This window comes from Diabrotica undecimpunctata, chromosome 2, assembly GCF_040954645.1.
Source record: "Diabrotica undecimpunctata isolate CICGRU chromosome 2, icDiaUnde3, whole genome shotgun sequence".
Taxonomy (NCBI): domain Eukaryota; kingdom Metazoa; phylum Arthropoda; class Insecta; order Coleoptera; family Chrysomelidae; genus Diabrotica; species Diabrotica undecimpunctata.
In genome coordinates, this window is record NC_092804.1 from 161,276,010 (window position 1) to 161,302,694 (window position 26,685).

The window sequence follows — 26,685 nt, forward strand, 5'->3', positions numbered from 1 at the left end:
TTGTCGCTGGTAGTGTACCTCATAATCATCTACAAAATAAAAGAGTATCCTTACTTACTCAAACTTCTAATGTTATCTCCGAAAACACTTCTTCCCTTAACTCGCTTCTTCCCAAATTCTGGGAAATGGAGGAAATACCCACTAAAAAACTTCTCACCCCGACTGAAGAAATTGCTGAACTTGACTTCAAGAAAAACTTTAAAATTTTAGAAACCGGACGATTCCAAGTCAATCTTCCCCTTAAATGCCCCTCAGAGCATACCAAACTAGGTGACTCTTTTCATATCGCTAAAAAACGATTCGAAGGCTTAGAAAAGAAATTCCAATTAAATCACTCTCTATTTCTTGAATACAAAAGGTTCATCGATGAATACATTACACTTAATCATGCACGATATATCCCACTCACACTATACAATAATTTATCCGAACACAAATATTTCTTGCCCCATCATTGCGTGATAAAAGAGAGCAGTACCAGCACTCGATTACGCGTTGTTTTTGATGGATCTTGTAAATCCTCTTCTGGAACCTCTTTAAATGACATTATGCTCACAGGTCCACAGGTACAACCTGATCTATTTGACATCATTTGCCGTTTTAGAATACCCCAATTTGTTTGTACTGCTGATATTCAAAAAATGTACCGTCAAATAAATATCAACCCAAATCAAACCTTCCTGCAAAATATACTGTGGAGAGATAATCCCTCTAAACCACTTGAATGCATTGAACTTACTAGCGTAACGTACGGCCTCAGATCTTCAAGCTTCTTATCTACTCGGGCTATAAAAGAGCTTGCATCCACTAACATCCAAAAATACCCCCTCGCTTGTGAAGCCTTACTTACACAAACGTACGTAGACGACATTCTCTGTGGTGCCGAAACTGAAGCTGACCTAGAAACCACATATCACGAATTAAATACCGTTCTAGGTAGTGCTTGCATTTCAACTCATAAATGGGTTTCCAATTCCACAAGGTTCACTAAAAAATATTGTAACAATGATCAACCCACTTCATATGACATCCAAATCGAAAATGCCTCTAATAAAGTTTTAGGACTTTCATGGAACCCTTCTCCAGACACACTCTCAATTTCAGTACCTGAAGCCCCAACTAACACTCGCGTTACAAAAAGAATTGCCTTATCCACTCTAGCTAAAATGTATGACCCCTTAGGGTTGATAACTCCTGTGATTCTACATGGAAAGTTATTTATTAAGAAACTTTTCCTTGAACGAATGGACTGGGACGATATCTTGCCTCCCTCTTTGGAAAAAGAATGGACAACCTTTGTAAACAGTATACCTCACTTAAAGTCCTTAAAAATCCCACGCTGTCTATTTCTTAATAAGAAAGTCGCACACATACAAATTCATGGTTTTGCTGACAGTAGCGAAAGGGCTTATGCAGCATGCATTTACTTTCGTACTGTATACTCTGATAACACAGTTTCCTGCATACTGGTTACAGGAAAATCTCGGGTAAGCCCTATCCGGACAACTACCCTACCTAGACTTGAACTCTGTGCCATGTTACTCCTCTCAAAACTCACCAAAAGAATCATATCAATATATGAAAACAAACTGTCATTCTCTAGTGTTGTGGAGCGATTCAAGAATAGCACTATCGTGGATACAATCCCACGCATCCCGCTGGAATACCTTTGTTTCCAATCGAGTTGCTCAAATCACTGAATTGACAAATGCCTTTCAGTGGCGCCACATAAAATCTGCAGAAAATGCTGCCGACTACCCATCTCGAGGATTACTAGCCCAAAACATTTTAAAATTAGATTTATGGTGGTCAGGTCCTTCATTTCTGCAAGACCCCAATCTAAATCTCGCTCATTTTAATGAAAAAATTAATGAATGCAACTTACCAGAAGAGAGAAAAATCTCACTTCTTACCACTAAACCTACCGAAGAAAATTTTTGGCATAAAATATTTCTTAGATTTTCCAAATTTTCTAGACTAGTGCACGCAATGGCATATGTTCACAGATTTATTCACAATTCAAGATTTCCCACTAAAACTCTTACTGGTCCACTATCTGTAGATGAACTTCTCACGTCCACTAACTCAATTTGTAAAATTGTTCAACACCAACACTTCAGTTCAGAAATCTCTGAAATCCAAAATAGTAAATCACTCTCAAATAAAAACATGGTCTCACTTAGTCCATTCATAAATCACTCTGGTTTTTTATGTGTCGGTGGACGCTTAAAAAATGCAGACATTCTAGAATATCACAAACACCCTATTTTACTTCCCTCTAAATCACATGTAGTCACTCTACTGCTTTCACACGAACATACTAGACTTGGTCATGTCGGACCACAGGCCTTACTTACCGGTCAGAACTGTACGGATTCGAACTAGCGAAGGAGTCTTCATTAGGCCCATCACAAAGCTATGTCCCTTGCCTCAAGATTCTTAATTTGATTGTCGTTTATTACTTTCTTCTTATTCCTGCTTACTTTCTTGTTTATATATCATAGGTCTTCTTTATCTTCTCACGTTCCAACTGAACCATTAGATCTCATTCCTTTCTTATCTTTCTACCTCATTATTGAATGAGACATTCAACGGCCGGGGAGTATGTTCGCATTTGATCCAAACTGGCAACAGCGCCCTCGCGTCCTACCCCTAACCACCCTTTGTTACAGACCAAAAATTTGACAATACGAAAGATTGCACACAATTCTCTCTCTTGTACGTTCAACTCTCCGAGAAGACACATCGCTCAGAACCATCCGATCACGTCTTAATAATAACTGTAAGTGTTAATATTCATTACACAAGCAATGAGCAAATAAATAGTAATTAGTATATTGTTTATTAAACAATTAAGGGTATACTATTGATAATCAAAATACATTTCTACTGAGCAAGAGTAGTTTTAATTAAATCCATGTAACAAAAAGAACCACCGCTTAATGGAAATATACCAAATCGAAGGATAATCCGAAATAATTACCTTATAATTATTTGTACCCAGCCGAAGTATTTATTCGGCCCACTTGGACGGTGCAGAGGAACCCAGCCCGTTCCAATGGATAGTTTGCATCAAGATTCTTCACCGTTTAATCTTGTTATAGATGTACTGAGAGAGAAGCAGTGGCGCACCCACTAACACTGTTACTCACAAATTTTAAACACTCAAAATAAAGGTGACATAAAAAAAATTTCTGTGCCGAACCAACCCCCCCCCACAATAAAATTCTAGGTGCGCTACTGGAGAGACGGTAAGAGATGGGGCTCTTTGGACAAAGCTCTTTGAAAAAAAAAAGAAATGGAGGAGATGGAGGGTTGGAGAAGGGCTATTGAAGAGGGAGAATATCTATATAGAAACAGAATGCTGTCGTCCAAGTTAGATTACAGACAACAGGTTTCTTCCACCACCAATAAAAGTAAAATAAACAGGTGATGGAGGTTTGGGAGTCAATTTAGCTCTACGTTTAAATACTTCACTCAAAGATTTCTTGTAAATGTCGATCACATCGAATATTAAGTCGATCACGCAAAACGTGTGGTCTTTATCACGGTTCCGTCAAGTCACTAAATCTTCACATCGACAAGATCCATGAAAAAGTTAACACGCACGCTGATATGAAAGTTGGGCCTACAAGAGTCGCTGCTCGTCGTGCTAATGAACTGATGTGTATTGTTCAAAAGTTTTTTCAGCACCACGATATTGAATGGCTCGATGAGAACGAAGTACACATTCCAAAATCAGATGGAAGTGACCAGACACACAGCATTGAGCAGCAAACATCTAATATTATCGAAAAATTCGAATGGTGGATTCGGGTGGGTGTTATGGACTGAAGACTGTTTGGAATTAATAAGTAAACCAAAAATTTAAAAGTTTGTTTTGTTTATATAATATAACTTAATATTATATTATTTGTACCTTACTCTATGTTGAATACCGTGTCAATAAAGTTTGTTTAATTGAATATTATGTGCGTTAAAGTCCTCTATCTTAAATATAATTTCTTATTTCTAGAATTATAACTACTGCTCATGAATCAATAACAAAAACATTAAAATAAAATCAAAAACTGGAAAAAAAGAAAGTATTTTTAAAGTGTGTAAAATTTATTTCCTAGCTGAGCGCTTTCGGCTTATCATAAGTGTGTAAAAAATATCAATCTTTTCATTTATTAAAATAATACATTAAAAGAAAAATTACGTGTCTAAATTACAATGTTTACGTAACATTGGGAGAGGAAGGGGTACGAGCTTTGCCTGAATGTTGAACATCATAGCTAATCTTCTAGAATTTAACCCGTCAGATTCATGGGAAATATTTTATCAAATGATTGTCAAAACCATTTAGTCATCCAAGCTATAATCTTACTGCAATTTAATTAACATTCTAAAATATTTGACCTCCCAATATTTTTAATCTATTTCTTCAAAACGTCTGCCTCCTTCTGAAGAGAGAAAGATATTTAATGCCTTATAAAAGTAATAAAATATATTCATTACTGATTAACAAAATGCTTATTCGTTATTTACTGTCACGGAAATAGTTGTTTATATAAACATTATCTGAACAACACGTAATATGTATTAATTATTATACTTGGAAATATCAGATTTCTTGGAGGACAAACTTTTGCTGAGCACTGTTACAAGTTATAAATTTGTCATCAATATTTCGACATATTTGCTGTCAGTAGAAGTAAGATAAATTTCAAATAAAAAATATACATATAAAATATCATTGTTAATAAAAGGCGTTACTGCTGGAAATATAACGTGGGGAAATTGTTTATATCCAAAACACAAATTACAATCTTAATGATCGAATATTATTTCTTTATGTGGTCCTCTGATAATCTACTTTAGAATGAGAGCGTGGGTACCTTCTACTCTACTCTACTCCTTCGAAACGGAAAGAGTTATTTGTGCGAATGTTTTGCGAATATAAATATGTATAAGAAAAAAAAAATAATTTGAAGATTAGGTTAATAAAATAAAAATCCATTCACTTCTTAGTTTTTTTATTAAGAAAACTCACTTTATTTTACAAGTTTAGAAAACTATAAAATTAGAAAACAAAAAATAAATGATGCAGTGTAATTAAACAAAAAAAAATTATTCTCTGAAACTTTTATTATCCAAAAGTTTTTAATTTTAGACAATCATCTTGAAAAATCTAAGAATTATTAAACTACAAATTAAAAATACTCTATATGTTTTTATGTAAAGAATTTAAACAAACAAACATAAACGGTTCGACTTCAGTTAGATAAGTTCAGATAAATTTATTAAATCAGAAATTTTCGGAACAAGATACATATTATAATGTACACTACACTGTAATGTAATACAGTGCATGATTTTTATAATTGTTCTGAAAATTGCTGAATTACTAAATTTATCTGAACTTATCTAACTACACACCTCACGCAAATGAGACTGCCGGCAGTGCCGGAGACAATTAAAATTGACAAATTTAAAAAAAAAACTGAATATTCGCATTCGTATTCGCGAATGTCGGTTGCATATATTCGAATTCGCATTCGCGAATGTTCAAAAACTGACATTCGTTACATCACTAGCGTTTACTAAGAAAATCAAAATAATAAGGGTCCACAACATTTTAATAGCTCTCCTTATTATTACTATTTCAATAAGTAATATGCGGTCCTTTACAGTGAGCTGTATTTTCGATGCGTGTTAGCAAATTACAAATTGGTCAAATTATCCAAATCCTTAATTCGTTATTCTCTATCAGTGCCATCTCATGACAGTCTTCTTTTATACCGTTAGTGCGGCTTTGGAATCACAGAAGGGTAGCCTGCTATCTCGTGAACCTACGATATACATGGAAAGTACTGAGTTGCTATCAACGAGTCCTCACAGACACTTCGTCTCAGGACTAGCAACCCCAGTGGAGCCTTACGTTGCCATGTGATTAACTCCTTAAACATATCAAATATGTAATTCAAAGTTAATCTAATTACATTTAAAGGGTTTTTACCACATATTTAGTGGTTTTAAACATGTAAATTCCGATAGCACCGATGATGGAATAGTTATTCCGAAAACAAAAATTTTTGTGATACATGGTATACAGCCAACCACAAGAATTTAGTTTCCGTGTAGATTCTATTTAACCTGTTAAAGGATAATTTACAAAATGTCTTTTTTTAACTATTTTTGTAGCAGTTTTATTAAGATACAATGCTTATCATACTCATTATATAAAAACGTTATTAAAAATTAATTTTATTTCTATGTATGGAATTTACCTTCTTACTTTCAGTATAAAAAAAACGTTTATTAGGTGCCGTCACTTAAACTTTTAAACCAATAACGATATACAATGAAAAATCCAGAAAGAAACTTTGACAATAACCACACAAGAACATCTCAAATTAAAATCTTCGCCGCAAACCCTCATATTAGTTAATAAAAAAAGCAGGATTTATGAACGACTCTAGGTAGGATTTATTGCTTCTTTAATCTTCATAAAATATTCATTTGGTATCCGCACGTAAAAAGAGGGTTCACCGGACCCAAAACCCGAGGGTGAGTTACTTCAAGCATTATGGGCGAAATTTGAGGTTAGGTAACAAACGAGAGATAATTTCTTTCTTTTGTGGAACTGAAATTGGCCTCTTGGGATTGAGGAAGGAAGGTAGTGGGTAATTCAACTTTAAGTGCAATGGGTAGGTAGTTTTTCAATGAAAGATACACTTCTATTATTTAGAAACTTTTTTCGGAGTCCAAAATTAATGAGTGCGACAGTCAACTGTTTTGTTGCTTCGTTTTTCAGAAGTCATTATTTACGATTATTATAATTTACAATCTTGGTAATGACAATTACAATCAGACACAATCAAATGTTGTGAAAACGAATATTCTGTTACTTTTATTGAATAATTTTTGTTTGTAGTATTTTTCGTTGGTTTAATAAGGTATTAAATAAAAACAAGGTCAGATGAACATGTTTCTGAAACTATTTTCTTGTGACATGTTTCACACTGAATGTTTTATATTTTTCTGGGAATACACCACAATGATCGCACTTACTTAAAATTATTAAAGTATATTTGGTAAAGTAACACGTGTTTCGGATGAAGTAAATAAGAAGCGATTCAACTAACCAACTTAAAAAAGAATATTTAGGTTGATGCTTTGGGTGGGTAGCGGCAATCGACAACTCAATAATCCTAGGACATAGACAGATTTAAATTTCATAATTCCGAAATTGGGGACACTCAACGCGAAAAAATGTTAATAAAGACAAACATAGTACAATTTCTAAAAACGATTAAAATCACATTTAGCCCATAACAATGTCCGTATCACGTACGCTTGTACAGATAGGGGGGTTAAGGTAAAATTAAAAGTTGTTAGATACTCATAATTTGTAACCTACATAAATACTTTATTGCTAAAAAAACAATGGTAGTCCTTTAAAAATCGGTACCGTCAATACAACAGCACGTGTACGATGCTTTAGGAATTAGCTAATCAAAATTAAGATCTGCACTAAAAAATGAATAAAGTGAACTGCCAAAAATGATTACCGCAAAACTCCATAAAAATTCCTAACCCCATAACCAAATGCTTGCAAATAATGAACATGTAACTTAAGATATGATTTTGTTTAAAAAAAAAAAGATGCAATTTGGTGGCATTGGCAAAATAAGTTTATGACAATTCCTACATAACAGGTCTTAAAATTCAAAAAAGGGGACAACAGAAAAGTAAGTTAATGAAAGAAGTTCTGTTGTAAACAAGAGAATGAGTTTCTCAGGAAATATACTAAATTTAAAGAGGGGGCAACTTTTATATATTTAGACGAAACATGGATACTGTTACGCCAGCCCTTTGACTATCCAATTCGAACATTCGAAGCGCGACGTAACGGTATCGAGAAACATTCTAACATTGAAGCGGACGATATAAATACAAATAAATTAAAGTGTAGGGTTAGTCTAAGAAAGAAATAAATAGTTTTTAAGGGTTAAACCAAGAAAATAAGGCAAAATGACAACATAAAATCGATCAAGCATACTGGGGGAGAAGTGAGGCTACATTATACTTCTGAACACAAGACGAAAGACCGCCTTTATACAAGTTGATGATTTAATATTTTTGTATATTCGTAAGCGGAGTCAGACAGGGTGACTCGTTAAGCCCACTTCTCTTTAATATAAGTAATAATGGACGAAATAAGACAAACAGTACTTACGTAAAGGTCATGGTTACAGAATGGGCAACAAAGAAATCCAAATATTATGATATGCAGACGACGCCACATTAATTGCCGAGACAGAAGACGAGCTCCAAAGATTAGCACACATCTTCAATACAACAGCCAAGAAATACAATATAATATCAGCAGAAAAAAACAAATGTATGACAACATCTAAATACCCACTACGATGTAAAATCGAAATTGATGGGAGAAAAAACAAGAAGCAAGATTTATATATCTGGGAATATATATATATATATATATATATATATATATATATATATATATATATATATATCAATCGGTTTTAAAACGTCTTGCGACGTTGTCCGATGCCTAATTTCCATGACATTCTATCATCCCATTGGCTCTCTCTAAAATCTCTTGAGCTCATCGCCTTCGTTAGTCCCTCTCTCCAAGATTTCTTGGGTCTTCCTTTCTTTCTGCGGTTTGGTGGTATCCATTGCATAATTATTTTTGGGAGTCTTGAGTATCTATATATATATATATATATATATATATATATATATATATATATATATATATATATATATATATATATATATATATATATATATATATGACTAGTTACGGAGGTATTTAAGAAGAAGTACGACAACAAAGCTTATAAGCAAGTAAAACTGCGGAACACATTAGTAGAATGGCAGAGGATATGATAGTACGAATAGCACAAGATAAGTCAAAAACTGGACGAATAAGTCCATTACAAGAAGAAGTATAGATAAAAACAGTGTTTGTAAAATGGCTGCTTGAAAATATTCTCCCTTCCACATTTGTGGAATGTAAATAAAATAAAAGAATGGTTGACAAATGAACGCACAGCGATTGCACAGCATGTATTAAATTGTGAATTACTACGTTTGGAAAGACAAGCAAAACCCAAAACTCTTTGAGATTACGGAAAGTTGTGGTCATCAAGTTTTACGTTTTTCACCATACCACCGCCAGTTTATATCCATCGAATATATATGGGGAATAACATGATAGCGTTATGACAATCATCGTAATATTGACAAAGCGGATTGGGAAACTTGGCGAAAAGCAATTTCAATTTTAACTCCAGAAGTTTAGCGGAACTGTGTATCAAAGTGCAAAAGATTAATTGAGAATTAGTGGACTAGGGAAGATAAAATAAACCCAATAACGACGAAGATAAAATCATAATAACAATTAACAGTGCTGACATCTATGACGGTAATGACATTGTGAACAATAACGACTAAATCATTTTAGTGAGCGCTAAAATCGAAACTATGTAGTAGCTAAATCTGTAAAATTATATTGTAGGTATTACCGAATGCACATTGCGGACACTTTTTTTTAAATATACAAAACAATTTTTATATTTGAGGCGGCTGGCAGCAACCACGTTGCTCGTGAAAACATCGTTCGTGACACAGAAATAGTTCTTTTGTTCTTAAGCTTAATGACCAGCTTTTCAGCAAGAGATTAAATTAAAATATTATGGGTAGCCTCCTATGGTCGTTACCCACTGAAAGATACCAACCTCTATACAATAATTTGTAATGCAGTTGAATGTTGCTTATTTACTTTATCCAAAAACCCGTGTAAATTCACCGAATTGACTTAATGCGCATTAAAACCTTCTAAAATCTTTTCTTAAATCAATTATTTTATCGAAAGGAAACTGAGTTTTTACATTCCTAATCCACACCTGTCTAGATACCTCTCGTAGCAGTACTAATAATTTTCTACCAAAGATCTATTGTTGGTAGACTCATCCTACTAAATATCTTCCAATACCTGATACACCTTTTTATGGGCATATAAAAATATTTAAAAATTGCCACAACTAACATACACCATTGTTAGGAAACCCATGAAAGGAGACTCTATACCCATAGGGGATCTAAAGGTGTTGTATTGATATAGTGAGGTGTACAGTGGCGTTGTGAAATAATCTAAAGAAATTTTAAGGAATATACAGGTAAATCGGTTTAAAAAATGTAGGTATACCATTACAAGTAGCTGTTCTAAAAATTAAATTATGGTGAAAGAAATAAACGGATGGGCCCGATTTGCACAGTGATAAATAGTATTTATTATATAATGCGCACAATATTACTTCTTGTGAATAAATCTTCTAATTTTTACATTTTACACAGTCGATAAATTTTACATTTGCGTCAATTTTATTCGATAAAAATTTTATCGTTACTTATTTTTTGATGCGTCTCAAAAATTTTTAACAGAATATGCTTGAACTTATCACTTCCCCATATCAAGTTATATAATGTTATCGAATTTCCTAGGATGTGGTCATGATATGACATTGTTTCTCTTCTAGTTATTATACGGGCGTGAATTGTTTCGCTTAAATACATAGTGCTTCATCAATGGTGTACTTCTAAAAATCTAAAAGGCTATGAAAATTACGAATATAGTATATACACATCTAAGAAGTTTAATTGGGGTAACTATTATAGCATACATAAATTGAAGAAATAAAGTATAATGCGAATCTAAAGCATTTTGCAGATCATACGAATGGTGCAGCTCAAGAAACTTCGAATACTCTATATTCGGGCCGTCCAATAGACAGACTCTCAAGGACGCGTGGTCATTGAGTGTCTTCGTTGTAATTGGCCGTTTGCAAGGTTACATGCGTTTGAAACCGGACCGGAGAAGCCATGTACACACCGTAATTAAATAAAATCCTTTTTGTGTTAGAATTTCGGCTCATTAGATTGTATGAAATTTGTGGTTTGTTAAAATTAAATTGTTTTAAATATGGATAAAATGCTCTTTCGCCTCCAAGAAAAAGAACAAAAAAAAACAAGATTTACTGTTACAGAAAAATGTGTAATTTTAAATACGTATAAAAAGCATCGGATGAGTTAAAGTCAGAGCAGGGCTGCGAGAGTGTCTTCAAATTTACTGCTGATGCTACAGGTAAACTGCTAATTTATATAATAGATTGTTGTTAATAATAATAATAAAAACTAGCGGACCAACTCGACATCGAGTTTTTTATATGAAATTTTTATTTTGCGAGAAAAATATACAATATTATATACAATGACCGGAAGTAAAAATATTTTTATCAATAATTCAAAAACTATAAATGATAATTTCGTGAACTTACATTTTTGAACTCTACGTTGAATTCTCTATTGATTTGACTAATAAAAACGAAACCGGAAGTCGACCTCAAAACCGGAATGCAATTTTTAGTTCATCAAATGTCGACATGGATATCATTTAGCAGTTAATTTTGCATGCTGATCACGAATCCGGTGTCAGATTTGCTCTACCTTGACGTTTTATGCGCGTTTCGGGTCACTTCCGGTGTCGGATCGCAACCGGAAGTACATATTTAGATTCGTCTCGACGAGACCTTTCGATCCATATATACATTGTGGGGTCTAAAACTTAAAGTAAATTTTAACTTCCGGTCATCTCAAAACCGGAAGTGAATTTTTGTACCAAAAGTATATCTTGACAATCTCATACGTAATACTAATAATATTCCGAAAAAATATTTTAATTATCTAATATGGTTTTTGAGTAAAGTGGTGGACAAGAAAAGGGCTTAGGGCTTATTAAAAAATCAGTTACCTATGTTTTAAAACAACATTGCCAAAATAATGGTTAAAAAAAAGTATGCAAAATAATTTCAGACAACTCAAAAAAACCATATTTAAAGAAAACTACTTTTAGACCTGGGCGGATCTGTCAAATAGGTCGGGAACACTAATAAAAAAATTAAAATATTTAAAAATTGATAAAAAAACATCGATTTTTTCTACTTTCCTCGCTTATAACTTAAAAACAATTCTATTTAAATGGGAATAATCCACAATTAAAGGTTAAAGTAAGTTTATTGACGTTTCAATTTCCACTTCGGAAATCGTTCTCAAAATACAAACATTAGTAAATAAATATACACAGCTTCAGAACAATATTAGAACAATTCATTTTGGAGCAATTTTTTTACGTATAAAAACGTACATTTAAACGTATAACCTAATTTATGGAACTGAAATTACTCAGAAATGTTTTAAAATTCTAAACAATTTTTTGGCTTATCAACAAATAGAATATCTCGGTTACTACTAGCTTAAATTAAATTCAAAAACGGCGTTAGAAATGACTGGGCAAGACTCTTCTTTTAAAAGAAAAAAAAAAGTTGTATTACGAGCAGGGATTCTTGAGATACAACCGGTCAAAGTTGACCTGTATTTGCGACGAAGCTATAGACAATAGGATGATAATCTCCCTTTAAACCATTACCTTCTTCTTTCGGAGCTCTTTCTCGATAATCTTAAGTTATTTATAATATATACAGGGTGTTTCAAAAAGGTATAGTAAATCACGCATTCCGGGGACAAAAATAAACTGATTGAATCCAACTTACCTTAGTACAAAAGTGTACACAAAAAAAGTTACAGCCCTTTGAAGTTACAAAATAAAAATTGTTTTTTTGTATTATCTCCTAAACTACTTGACATTTTATGATACAAATGGACACGTTACTTTCTTGTTCTGAAAGCATTTTTCATACAGAAGAAACAACAAAATCTAAGCGCACATCTAAATGTGCAGCCCTAAATCCCTCCAAACCTTTGAGTACGTTCACATCAAATGAATTTTGTGGTATCATTAGTTTAACACATTATTTTTAAAACTTTTTACCTCATCACTTTTTTCAAAAAACAGTTTTTATTGAGTTACGGCCCTTTTCATTAACCTTTAAAAAATTACGTGCAACTAAATAGATGGCTTGAATGAATTAACAAGTACAAAAAAGTCTATAACCTTTATAAATTAAAATTAAAATAAATGTTCAAAATGACCCCCCATTTTCTTCAATACACATTCGGTATCGTTTGAATAAGGAAAGCCAAGCACCTACCAAGAATCTGTACGTCATAGAAACAAATATTTCAAATAAAAAAAGTAGCTAATACAATTTTGAACAAAAATGTTTATTAGCAATTTTTGTGTAAAATAAACCTTTTCTCAAAAATATCGGTTGCAGCGACGCGGGTATGCGCGCGAATTCAATTTTAAATAGAATTTGTATCAATGCGACGGTAAAAATTGATATCTTTTGATCAGAGTGTCCTATCGACAAAAATTAGAAAGCGCTTTAAAACTGAAGAGGCCGCTTTCTTATGTAATTTTTGCATTATGCCGCAAATAAAGTCAGTTTCTATAAGTGTTGAACAAATAAACGTTGCACGATTTTTGCCATCTTTTACAATTCTCATGAGATCATTAAAATTTATCACTTTTCCATTAACCGGTCACTATGAAATTTCCATTTTGTTAAAGCCCAATATTTAAAGCCTATGGCATGAAATTTTGGTTTTGGTTTTTGGCAACAAATGTGAGGCATTTCAAATATGCCTAAAAAACGCTGAAACTTTCACATTCACTTCAAACCTGAGACATGAACCGTTTCATCTACAGGCAAGGTCATCGCGTCGGTTTTTTGAGATGCACGTAGAATAATTTTCATTGACTATCTTGAAAAATGAAAATGCACCAGCTCACAGATCTGATATTGCAGTAGCCAAAAAACTTTGAATTGCTACCTCATGCAGCCTATGTGCCAGATTTATCCCCCTTGGATTATTTTCTGTTCGCAAACCTGAAAAAATGGGTCATTAATCAAAGATTTTCTAACCGTGAAGAACTGATGTCGGTAGTTAATGGGTATTTTGAGGTTCAAGAAAGTTCTCATTATAAAAAGGATATTGAACTTATCGAACATCGCTGGGAAAAAATTTTGTTTTCTTTGTTCGTTCTGATAATTCTGGGACCTAAAATGACACGTTTTATATTTTGTTTTATTATTCTTATTTGATAATATATCATATACACAAGAAAGTATGATACAAAAAGAAAGGCAATAATATTTTTTATAACTATATTTATTAGGTTTTGTAGCCGAGGGGAACACCTTTACAGCTATTTCTGCTCCATTGCCCTTATATATGCACCAGAATTCCTCTTTTAAAAAATTGTTAAGAATCTCCTTGTTACTTTTTTTTTAAATTTTATATATTTACGCATCTGGAAAAAAACGCTTTGTGTAAAAATCCCTTGACTTCCGCCCTCTTCCGACACTTCCTTCTTTTAACGAATAGAGATCCTCCTCCATTTTCATTTTCCAAGAGTACTGGATCGAAATGCAGATGAAATAACGGGTAATTGGGTGTTCCTTTTAGGCCTAACTGAATTTTTTTTCAAATTTAATACCAGAGAGTGTTTCCATTTACTTTGGTGCCTCAAAGGGCTTGGAGTAAGGCGTGAAATGTTTTCTGTATTATATGAAATTAGCTTCTTACATAAATTTCGTGTGCTGGGTTTTTGTCAGAGATAATACTACAATAGAATGATAAATCGGAAAGGATAATGTGACCAAGCAAAAATAATATGTCGTATAATAATAGCTCATTCATTAGCTCAGAATTAATTGTCACACTCGATTTGGAAATGCGTGATAGAAAAATTCTTGTGGCAGAATAGTACAACGAACTTTACGGAGGACTGTTAAAACCATAAAAGTTATAAATATCGATATATTATTGTCTCAGTTTTTCCTAAAATGCAAATGAGCAAACTTTAAGGGTTTAAGTCACAAATTCCACGCCTCAGTGACGGATAATACGAATCTATTATAGAAAAATGTCAATAAATATACAGATTTATTACTTTTCTCAGATCTTTCCTTAACCCTTAACCTTCCTATTACCAAATCAATTTTAAAATATCAGGAGGGGCGAATTATAGCCCCAATGATTTTTTTTGTATATTTATACAAAATTATCGTTAAAACGATAAACAAGCGCTAATATTTTAATATGTTATAATTTTGAACACTTTTTACCAATAACTATTACTATAACGACCAATTATTACATATCTATATTGACATCACGTGGCGGAATACAGGCAACAATACATTGAGCTAAACACCATCCATATTTCAAGGCAATACAGCTAAACAACATAGTAATGCAGATCCCATGCGCCAATCATGTTTAAGTTGGACTTTGACCGTCTGGCAATACCAACCTATTAACTGCTGTGACATCTGTTAGAGCTTTTTCCCAATTATTAGAGATGATATTTTGATATTGACATTTAGTATTTGACTAATAGCTTCACGTTTAAACGCGACATTGTTTCTCCCGACATAACACTTCATTTGAGCCCAAATTAATTCAATGATAATGTATTAATTGCAACAACGTAACTCCACATTCTTTGGCTACTTCTACAGCATCTTACAAGTTTGTTGAATGTAATTTATATAACTGTAAAAGCTCTTTTTTGAGTATCTTCTACCTTTATTATTTTGCTTATTAACCAATCTAAGAACTTTTTTACAGTTACTGTTAGGTAATAGTTCCTTCAATCTTGCATGGTAACCGGACATTGTCCATAACTACGACAGAATTGATCGGTGGAAAATGTACCATTTGACCAAAATAATCTTCGAAAATATGACTTCTGAACTGACCTTAAAAAACCTTAAAACTCTCCATACAAAAGGTTGATGGATTTGGTAGTAATAAGTAGATGGGGCTCAAAACTTCCGGTCAAAACCTGAATAGAGGATCAGATCAAAAACCTGGATGGAGGAAAGGATCACTAATAAAAACATAGAGGGAAGAAAGGGTCACCGATAAAAACCTGGGGACAGGAAAGGATTACTAATAAAAACATGGAGAGACGAAAGGTCATCATCGCTAAAACATGGATCGAGGAAAGGATCAAGGATAAGAATATTAAGAATGTGAATAATAAACTTTAAGTACTTCAAATGGCAAAAAATGTCAGTGGCAGTTTATTCCTTCAGTCTTGTGCAAAAAAGGTACGTGAGACTTCGTATTTCAAGATAAGGAGAAATTTTAAAAAAGTACTAACTCGAGACGAATTAAACCAATAAGAGTGCTTCAGTAAGGAACTTCAAGCCATAAGGAAAAGCACTGAAGCTGTATCAGAGATAATGTCATCCACGAAAGAACAAAGCGCCAAGTTGGATATAGAAAATAGTTCCCTATTAATGAAACATATGACTGGTGCCGTGTGGTGTAAAATTGCTAAAGAAGTACGTGTAGTGTTGAAAGAGTATCGATACCTAAACTCCAAAACCTCTCAACTGAAAATCTTCCAATTTTACAATATGGACAAAAAACTGTTAACAGCAGTACTTAAATTGACGAAGAATATCTATTTTTTTTTATGTTTTATTAAGTCACAACTTTTCCATGCGATTTGAGTTTTTTAAACTTATATCCAGAAACCCAGATTTTCAGTTGAGAGGTTTTGGAGTTTAAGTATCGGTATGTGCCTTGTTCGAAAGACTATTCCAAACATGAATAGAATGATATATGGGAGTGTTTCATGTATCTGGAGTATAGAATTTCTTTGGGAAGTTTAATGAAAGCACAGTGTTATGTATGATACAAAGACCCCACAACGAAGGGCTAAGTCTTGCCTGAGGTAAAATGAAAAGACAAAACCGTATAAAGTAATCATTATGGTATTTCTTCATTTTAGCACTATCCAACCAAAAAAACATCTCTCGTTTATTTTGCTTTACATTCGAGATCCTAAACGACTACTATTGTGGAGTAACTTTGTATTATGTATTATACACTTTTGAAGCTTTTTTCAAAGCTTGGAAGTCGATAATGCAGTTCTATAAAACCAGCAATATGTAGATTATTAATATTTGTAAAATCAGACCATCAACCAGTTTCATATTTTTATGCAAATACTTCGCATAAAAATTAGTTTAAGAGATAACCTATAAGTCTATTACCGACGATAAAAGCCAATTATCATATTTCTTCCTCGCCAGACACGAACTTTCTTAACGTTTTATTACAATAAGAAACTTCTGAGTTATCTTAATTAATTTTTTGTTCTGTTGTCGTTAAGACTTTAAAATTATTTGGCCAAACAAAAAGAAAGGAATAGTTCTCGGACTACTTTTAAAAGAAAAGCACAAAATAAAACGACAGCGATAGAATGAATTAAGCATCGAGGTGCAGACTAAACGGAAGTAATTGGATAACCTTAGGGCTTTTTGTTTTGTCTTCAATTCGACTGTAATGGTGCAGTGACATTTTAGGAACTGTTTTGTACGGTTCTTTTAATCTTTTTCGTTCGCCGTGGAAGGACCCTTGTTTTTTGTTTTATTAGTCTCAAGTGCATTTGGATCAGTAATATTGTTTTTTAATTTTAATTGGAACGACTGAGATAAGTCGTGCATTTGCGTTTGTGAATCTTCATGGACTAAAAGAAAACCTTTCGATATCTATTGTTTGGAGATGCGCTTATCAAGTCCACTTGACAATTAAATAAAACCGATTCACTTAGTGAGTCACTTTTATTGTAATAGTAAATAATTTTAAATAAAAATTGGAATATAATTTCCATAGCAAACGTTAAATTGCACCGGTATATCTGCTAGATAGTATTTTTTAACATCAGCCGAAATACCTGGCATAACATAAGAGACAAGGTTCAGAGCTTTCAAGTACAATTCAAAAAGATCTCTCCAACAACATTCCGGTGGCTCCTATGAAGCTATGAACGTAGATATGCACGTGTTCGGCGAATGATTTGAACAAATATCTTAGATCAGAATACTGAAATATGCGAAATATGGATAAGAAACAAGAAATATAATGGGAAAATAAGGGCAACCGACTAGGAACTTCCAAGAAGAAGTTGTAGTCACAAAACGACACAGAATAAATGATGCGCAGAGATTAAGAAACGTATGGATAAGAACCCAGATATAATAGATTGTATTTAGGAAAAAAAGCTAGTCTTATACGGACATAGTTAATGAGTAAACGCAGGAGGCTGAATACACAAAATTACAGGATGGGTTCTGATAAAAAGAAAGAGGGTAGGATCTCGACGAACGTTTAAACATGAAGTAGGACGCAGGATCGAAGAAGGATCTAATATTATAGGACACGATCTCATTAAACGCTAAGGTCGAGATGATCATTTTCCTTAATTTTGTTAAATATTACTTCTAACCACACCATTTCGTTATCGGAATAGTATTCTTCATACAATAGGTACAATATTCATGTAGTTACAATTCAAATTAGGGCACAGATAGTTTTGATAGACTTAAGCTCCCTTGTAGAATTAGATTGTTCCATTGACGACTGTAAATTTTGGGTCAAAAACTTTCTGTATTAATTTTTAGAACGTTTTGTAGTTCCTTGATCCGCTAGCTGGCATCCACATGCAGTATTTATCGATTAAAATATAAGTTAACACTACATAGCATCAGATGGGGAGGAAACGCAGCATTTATTTAGTCAAATTTATCAAAAGAAAAATTATTCTTTAGTTGTAATAGGCATTTTTCCCTACAGTCAGAAACCACAAATCTACATTACATTTTGCACCAGATATAGAGTTGAACTAAATATTATGCTGCTTAACGTACAATATTTCTTCAAACTTCTCTTTCTATAAAACTTCTGAGCAAAACGTGTAAAGCGTCTCAAGAAAGTGTTTACCTACATTTCGAAATACGCTAGAAACTCATATATTTCTCGCAACCATGAATGTTGCTTTCTTTCTGTGCCACTTCTTTCTTCCATCCTACCCATTAAAGTTAATCTTAATAGGTCATATTTATTATCTACCATTATGTGTCCCGGATCGGATGGGGGCCTTCTTCAAGAGTCACAACCTCTTTCTTGATACAAAAGTAAGAAAGCTGCGATGCTACGTCTTCTCTGTTCTTTTTATGGTGTTGAATCGTGGACCTTGAACGAAGATATGTGCAGAAAACTGGAAGCATTTGAGATGTGGCTATATCGGAGAATGCTTAAGATCCCGTGGACTCATCGAGTCACAAATGAGGAGGTCCTCAGAAGAATGAATAAGAACCGAGAGGTACTGACCACCATCAAATCTCGAAAGTTACAGTTCTTCGGACATATTATGCGAAATGAATCCAGATTTACTCTCCTTCAAGCCATCCTGCAAGGAAAAATATTTGGAAAACGAGGTCCAGGAAGAAGAAGAACATCTTGGTTAAAGAACCTCAGAATCTGGTTCAATACAACATCTATGCAGCTTTTCCGCGTTGCTGCAGATAAGATAAAGATTGTCATGATGATCGCCAACATTCGTAACGGATAGGTAAATCAAGAAGAAGAATAATTATGTGTCCCAAATGGGAAACTACACTCAGGTGCAAAAAAATCGATCCATGGGTATTATTTGCCGAAAAAAGAAAACTTTTGAAGATATTAGTTTTAAATCAGGTATATATGTAAAAGTATATGTTAGATTAAAATAATTTTTACAGATTATCCAAAAAAATCATTTATTTATAGAGACATACGCCAAAACTCAAAAATACAAGAATATTCAAAACTTTCTGAAATTAAGAAAAACATTGATAATAAATCAATATCTAGTGTTTCCCCCTCGGGCCCTTATAACAGCCTGTACACGTCTACGCATTGAGGTAATTAACCTCTGGATATCAAATTGATCCAATTAGTCCCATATTTCTTGAAGAGCCGCTGTAAGTTCAGCCAAGTTGTTTGGACGGGGTACTCGTGCTCGAAGACGTCTTCCCATCATATCCCATAGATGTTCTATGGGATTGAGATCGGGACTGCAAGCTGGCCAGTTCATACGGACAATTCCCACCTCCTCTATATATTGGTTGACGATTCTAGCACGGTGAGGACGCGCGTTGTCGTCCATAAAAATAAAATTAGGTCCAATGAAAGGAGCAAAAGGAACCACATGCTGATCTAAAATACTTGTTATGTATCTTGCAGCAGTCATAGAACCTCTATCTACAATAACTAGATCAGTATGGGCTTCTGAACTGATACCAGCCCAAACCATAACGGAGCCCCCGCGATAACTTATTCTTTCCGCAATATTACATTGAAAATATCGCTCTTCGTGTCTTCTCCAAACCCTTTCTCAGTCGTCTGGCGACTTAGACAAAATCTGGACTCATCTGAGAACAATACATTGCTCCAATCTGCATCACTCCAGTTCTCATGTTCTCTTGCAAAAGCAAGGCGAGCTCTGCGATGTTCTATGGATAGTATTGGAGATAGGGCTGGCCTTCTGGATAATAAATTACTTTCTACAAGTCGTCGACGAACTGTCCATCTGCTTACATCCACATTTCTCACTTCGCTCAGACGATTTGCCAGTTCAACTGAAGTTAGATGCCGATTTCTCAAACATGATGAGACCAGAAATCGATCATCTATTTCGGATGTTACCCTTCTACGACCTGATCCTGGTCTTCTTGTGAAGTTACCGGTGTCGCTAAAACGCCGAACTGCTCTTTGAACCGAAGATCGACTAACACCCAACATTTCAGCTGCATAATATTGGCTACGACCATCTTGAACTAAAGTCACCGCCCTTGCAGCATCTGTCGGAGTTACAGACATTTATTAAGGATAATTAAATAAAAATATAACACGTTTTGAAAATAAAATCACTACACTAGTATGGTTGTTGAATGAAAAACAACATTCAATAAATATCTACTTGCTTCAGACCCCTTTTGACAAAAACCTGAAATACCAATTTGTTTTAAGAAATATAAAAAGCAATATTAAAAATATTATTTTATTTCTCGTATACGAGGGTACACCTAAATTTACATACGTAATTTAATGTCTCTAAAAATATACAACTTCAAATAAATAAGAAATAAGGAATGGATCGATTTTTTTGCACCTGAGTGTATAAAATAACGTTATATCTGATTGTATTTACAGCCAAATACAAAGATTGTATACAAAGTGCAGGGCAAAAGATTAGTTGTAAGACGCCAGAACTCATGGCTGAAAGACCTGAGGAGATGGTTTGACCACTCATCCACAGAAATCTTTCGTGCAACAGTTTCTAAAGCTACAATTGCCATTTGGATCGCCAACCTTCAAAAGGAGACGGCGCAATAAGAAAAAGAAAGTGTTTGACTTATCAACTCTTTTCAAAGGTTTACTATTCACTAATATTTGGGCCGTTATGGGAACTGCCGTAACCGTTCGGTTTCTCAAAGCACTAGAGACGACAAAGCGGTCATCTCTAGCCGTTGCAATTCTGCCTCGGCCTGAACCAGGTCCTTCCAGTAAGCAGACCGGTCTCTTCGTACTATCATCATACTCCTTGCACACTCGGAGATAAAACCACCCATAGTTACGTTCTTTATTTGAACATGGAATTTGTCTATTAGTGCCTATCCGTTTGGGATGTTGGCGACCATCATGGCAATCTGTATTTTGCAAACTGCTGCTTTGAAAAGATTTGTGGTTGCCGTGTTGAACCATGGACGTAGATTTTTCAGCCAGGAAATTCTTCGTCTTACTGGTACTCGTTTTCCTTATACTTTTACTTGTAGAATTAATTGCAGCAACCCATATCTTTCGCTGTTCCTCATGATGTGACCGAGTTATTCGATTTTGCCTGTTTTTATTGTAGTTGACAACTATTTTCCTTTTTGCATTCTTAATAAAACGTCCTGGTAAATAACGTTATTGGTATAGGATATCTTCAGGATTCGACGATAAAGCCACATTTCGAAAGCCTCAATTTTCCTGCAGGTAGCGTCTTTAAGAGTCCACGACTCAACTCCGTACAACAGTATAGGAAAGATATACTTAACATCGTAGTACTTAACCTGATTTTAATGGGTACTGATAAATCATGGCATTTGAATAGTTTACCCATTTTTTGAAATGCAGATTCCTGAAACATAGTAAATTTCTTATAAAAACTAAGTGATGTTACTCGTGTAACCTCTGCCCCTTGACATTGTTCTTTCAGTCACTTTTTTTAAACTAGTTGATTTTAGAAATTCACTACTAGTCTTCCCAATAAAACTTAGTTCTTTTGTAACTATCACCTTTTCATGAATAATTCTACTAGAAACTGGAATGTTTTAAGAATACACTTCATAACTTAATCTTAAACAATTTGGTCTAATACAGCATCCTCAGTCTTAAATTTTTTTCTTTTTTCTTCTCACTCTTGCTTCCAAATCTCACTTATACCACATTTGTGTTTATTAGCCAAATGACAGATCTCTTTATAGCATTTTTACAGTTGGAACTGCTCTACAAATTAAATAATAGTAGCTGATTTTGCTACGTCGAGTTTTAAACTCTTAATTAGAGAATAGATATCGCCCAGAATCGTCTAATTAATTATGTGACATCCTGTTTATTGTGGAAACTAAATTATTTACACATGATGGTTATATATCTTACGCGGATTATTAATTGGATAAGCTAACTGCAATGTACATACAATGTAATTTGTTTAGAAGAGGATATCTTTATCTATCTCGTTAATCGTATATCGCTACAGTTTTCAATCAACAACTTCGCTGTTCACCTATTCTGATTATTCCAAAGAACTTGATAAAGTTATTAAAAAACTGGTTTTAATGCTTCAAAGCTTGATGAAAAGATATCAAATTGTCGTTAAATAAAAATTGCAAAATTTATAACTTGGCGCAGGAATAATTATAGAAGTGAGTATTTTAATATCTTATTTTTGAAGCTAACGTAGTGAAATTAAATTGAGTAGGAAAAAGAGAATTATCTCTTACAGGGTGATTATAATAATTTACCACGACCTTTAGATAAGTATTTCATCAGTAACATTTTTGTTTAAATGAAATAGGAACTAAAAGTTTCTGTTTCAGGTCATCTTCAAAAAAATTATCTTTTTTGGTTAAACAGTTTCTAATGTTAGGTTTTATCCAAGAATTTAAAAAGTTTTCCCGTGGCATTGTCCATAATGCTTATTTATAGTATTTCCTGGAATTAATCCGATCATCCGATGTATAAAATACTCATTAAATATATTCGCATTCTTTTTTATTCATGGTAATAGGTCAGGCAAAACGCTCGGGTTCGTTCGAAAAAATATTCTTGAGATTTTTTGCATGGGATACTCCAAAATAAGGGTTTAAGAGGTCGCTCAGGCGAAAAGTTGTTCAATTTTTTTTAAATGAATTGTAACAATCAATTTTTTCGGCCCGGACAATTTTTTTTAATTTTTGGGATTATTCTGGACAAAATAAGTCGGCTGAGTTTACCGAAAGTACAAGCTGATTATAGCCGCAAATGTCAAACATGGAACAAAAAATTTCGGTTTAGTAGTGTTGGCATGTTTTTATAATGTATATATGCTTTAAATATAAAGAGATAAAGCTTTAGAAAAGTTCATTTTGATTATATTATGTTATGAATTCTGCAATTTTTGATTTATATAAAACAAGAATGAGTAAATATTTGTTTCTTTGAAGAATAATTGCAGTTACTTAAGAAAATTTTTTTTGTCAATTGCCCTTTGATAAATTAGGTGATAGATTTGACAATCGTCAAATCAGCAGTTGCCAGATTGCAACAGATGTTTGCAATTAATCCCGAAAGAGACAAATATTTACTCGTTATTGTTTCATATAAATTAAAAATTGCAGAATTTATAAAATAGTATAATCAAAATGTACTTTTTAAAAGCTTTCTCTCTTTATATTTGAAGCATACAACATGCATTATAAAAACATCCCAACACGCCCAAACAGAAATATTTTATTTCATGGTTGACATTTGCGGCTATATTCAGCTTGTACTTTCGGTTTATCAACCAATAGGTCTCTTATAATTTTTCTGAAAACTTGATCGTTTTCGAGGTATACATAATTTTAAACTTCCAATTTAAAATTGGAGCAACATCCATCCCTCGGACCAGAGGCCCTCTGGCTGGATTATGTTGCTCTCCGGGCGTAATCATCTTAATAACACTCTTGCATAAATAACTAATTAACTATTGTATTTTAATTGATAATGAAACGTGTATGGCAGGGCGGTCGCTCAATTGTACAATGAGAATTCAAATCAGCAAAAAGGTGTACCCCAGATTTTGTTTCTCTCTAATGTGATTAATTATTAATGTTTGAAAATGAAATACGCCCAAAATACTTTTCAGGAAATGATAGAATAACTCTCTAAAACGATCAAGCAAAAATGTGTACCCTAGATGTTGTTTCTCTCCGTTGTACACGCCGCAGCTCGAGCGCCCGTCCTGTCATAAGCGCTTCATTAGTTATTAATGTTTGAAAATGAAATAGGCCAAAAATACTTTTCAGGAAATGATAGAATAATGTCTCGAAAACGATCAAGTTTACAGAAAAACTACAAGAGACCTATTTATTTTTTTCAAAATAATCCAAAAAATTAAAAAAAATTGATTATTGTTACAATTTGTTTAAAAAAATTTGAACAACTTTTCACCTGCGCTGATTATGCAAAAAAAAAATCTCTTGGTAATATTTTTTCGAACGAACCCAAGCTTTTCGTCTTGTCTAGTAGTCTTTCGTTGATATTGACTAAAAGTCTTGTAAACCACCTTCAACTAACCCTTTATCGCATCCAATATACGGTATTTTCGGCCGGAGTTTGGTGCCGACGGGAATGAATTATGTGCTAAGTACGAGAGGCAATTGTTGCGTTGTGTTGTCCTCAGTCAGAAAACTGAAAAGTTTGTTTTTAATGTTATTTGGTAAGTTTTTATCTGACGGACCGTTGTCATTATCTATCCTCTCTTCCAGCATTAGTGACTGAAACTTGCAGAAACGCTCTACCTGACATACTCCACAAGTCCTCTAAATGGGAAAAACGAAACCAACGGAAAAAATGGGAAATATGAGACTTTGACTAAATGAAGTACATAATAAAATTTTTTTTTCTATCACCAAAATTCACAAAAAAAAATTTAAAAAACAGTAACGAAATAACTGGATAGCACAGAAAATAAAACAAACATTTTAAAAGCTTCAGTAACATCTCTTCTAAAAATTTATTTAACATTATCTTTTGCTGTTTATCTATGTGAGTCGGATTCTCTAATCCCATTTGTCACTGTCTTAGATTATACCAAGATGAATTACTTCTGTTGACATATATGTTTTGTTTAACTGTCTTTACCAGGCCTTCACCTACCAGGAAATCTTTTTCCTTTACCTTCCAGGAACGTACCATTCGCAAATTTTCGTATTGGATAACTAATATTTTTGTGTCATGCCATACCTATCTATAATATATGCTCCCTCATGTTATCATTGAATTGTTAGCACAGATAGCCTGCCCTTACCAAACTCATTCTTAATATTAACTTTTTTTGTCATTTTACATATCTCAGCATTCTGATTTCCGCAACATGCATTCGCTATCCTTTTTTTATTTTAGCCGGCCAACATTCTTCTTCCTCTTTTTATGTAGACATGACTCTGTCTGTTATTTAATGTGCCCTCAGTAGGTTGTCGTCCCATCGTTTTCGTGGTCTTCCCATATGGAAGGCCGTCTTTACTACTCTATTTGTTGTAATTCGCTTATATGATCGTTCCATTAAATTTTTCTATTTCTTACACAGTCCTTGATGTTCTCCACCTTGCATCTAAGTCGTATATCTGTAATTCTAGCTCTCTCCCATAGTGTCTTACCCTTACCATCAATTTTTTCTAAAAGTTGTCATCTCTGCTTCTCATACCCTTTTTGGTGTCTCTGTGTCAGGTCATATTTCTGCCGCGTATGTCATAATTGGTCAACTAAACTTTTTAATACGGTGCTGGAACATGCTTTTAGACATTGGATTAGCTAATAAGGAAATAAAAATAGATGGAGACTATCTAAGCAACTTACGTTTCGCTGATGATATAGTCATAATAGCTGAGGATCTAGGAATGGAAAGAGAAATAGTACAGGAACTCGTTTGGGTACAGAAAATGTAGGCTTAAACAAATTTGGTACCCAACTAGAACATCAGTATTGGTGGGTAAGAAATAGAACTCATAGATAAATATAAATACATAGGACCTAAAATTATCATTGGCAGGGATAATCAAACCCATGAACTGAAGAGAAGAATAGGTCTTGGGTGCGAGACAAAATAAAAAAGGAAGAGATCAGAAGAAGAACCAAGGGGACTGACTTTATCGAAAGGATGGCCAGATTAAAATGGAGATGGGCAGAACACATAGCTAGAATGACAGATGGGCGATGGACAAAGAGGTTATTGGAATGGAGACCAAGCGAAGACAACAGAAGCTCCGGTCGATCACCTATACGTTGGGCTGGCGATTTAAGAAGGCTAATAAAAACAGGATGAGAGCGGCGAAATATAGACAGACTTGGGAACACGAGGAAGAGACCTATGTTCAGCAGTGGACTTTTGATGATGGATAATGAAGTTTGTCTCAAGTGTTCCGTACCTATTTACATCAAATAAAAGTTGCATCTGCTTTGCACAAATTAAAACTGATTTTCGAATATTTTGGTTTCTACTACTACACTTTTTTATGTACAAATCAGTCGTACTTCAGCCAATTGGCTACATTGAGTATTTTTTAATGTGTAATG

At 33.7% G+C, this 26,685-nt stretch overlaps 1 protein-coding gene across 3 annotated transcripts in view; it reads right to left on the minus strand.

Moving 5' to 3' along the window:
* gro (TLE family member transcriptional corepressor groucho) overlaps positions 1 to 26,685 on the minus strand; it is a 577,477-nt gene that overhangs the window by 224,626 nt on the left and 326,166 nt on the right. The gene's annotated exons all lie outside the window — the stretch shown is intronic.